Source organism: Marmota flaviventris, chromosome 9 (genome assembly GCF_047511675.1).
Source record: "Marmota flaviventris isolate mMarFla1 chromosome 9, mMarFla1.hap1, whole genome shotgun sequence".
NCBI lineage: Eukaryota > Metazoa > Chordata > Mammalia > Rodentia > Sciuridae > Marmota > Marmota flaviventris.
Window position 1 is genome coordinate 107,632,365 of NC_092506.1, and position 1,150 is coordinate 107,633,514.

Below are 1,150 nucleotides of genomic sequence, written 5' to 3' on the forward strand. Positions count from 1 at the left end.
AGCCACCCTGGTCACTTTCTCAGGAGGGTTTTAGATGATCACATGATTTGCCAAGTGACTGATGTTTCCTATGTGGTCTCATAGGACAGATCCAGTGGAATTATGACCAGTTTTGCTTTAGAGAGTGTATGTATTAAATACATTTGAATTGCATTTACGTTATAATGATCTTATGTTCAGTTATAATCCCAAAGCATCTTTCCTCAACCTGTTGTAGAGTCCGTTTGAACTTGTGCAGGGTATTTTAGAAAAAAATTTAATGAAACTTTGCATTTACTGCTGTTAACATTTAATAGTTGTTTGCTTTAACCGTATAAGTAAAAAAAAATAAAGATTCGGGGTGATGACTGATTCTTCACTGCTAATGTGAAGTAAAATTTGAACTGATAAAGTTTTCCCCTGAGGTGACGTGCCTACTTTGCAGAATTTCTGGGAATGATCTGTCCATTCCCTATACACTAAAAAGTAAATTGGTCTATCTCTTTATACTTGCAAGGAACACAAGTAGTCCCTAGCATAGGTTTCCCTTTGACATCTTTATAGCATTAAAGTGACCAACTAAAAAAATTTATTAGTTGCAACAAAGTATCACATTTATTGAATTCTGATTCAATTACCCCATATATCTATCTTCTTTAGCTTAATTTTTGTCTCTAGGTTTCACAATCACTTGGTCTCCACATCAGGTTTTTAAAACAAACAATAGCAAAAACAAAAACTAAGAGTCCTTTGACATGCTCCTAAGATTTCAGTTAGCTTAACAACGAGCTACTAATTAAAGTTCTTTAGTAGGTTGCTCAATCATAAATAAATACCCAAACATATCTTCTTACTTCCATGTGTACAGTATGATACATTTTGAAAGCTTAGAATAAATGGCATATGTGAGAAGAATAATAAAACATAGGAAAGAAGTAGGATCAATGCTTTACTTTTACATGGAAACAGATTTTTAGTAAAACAGTTCAAGTCATTTCAAGGAGGAATTAATCTTTTTCATTATGTTTCAAATTAATTTTTATCCAAACAAACAGGGATATTTAAAGGGAGAAATCTAGGGTTAGAAATTTAGAAAGAATTGTGATTTAATTTCAATCATCTTGATATTCTATGTTTTTATTGAAAAAGTCTCATCAAGATTGAAATAGGG

General features: G+C 31.9%; 1 non-coding gene across 1 annotated transcript; it reads left to right on the forward strand.

The window, feature by feature from the left end:
- The first annotated feature begins 300 nt into the window (after window positions 1-300).
- Window positions 301-447, forward strand: LOC114089063 (U12 minor spliceosomal RNA). The gene has a single exon (XR_003582119.1). It is a non-coding gene; the product is annotated as a U12 minor spliceosomal RNA (small nuclear RNA).
- The last annotated feature ends 703 nt before the right edge of the window (window positions 448-1,150 follow it).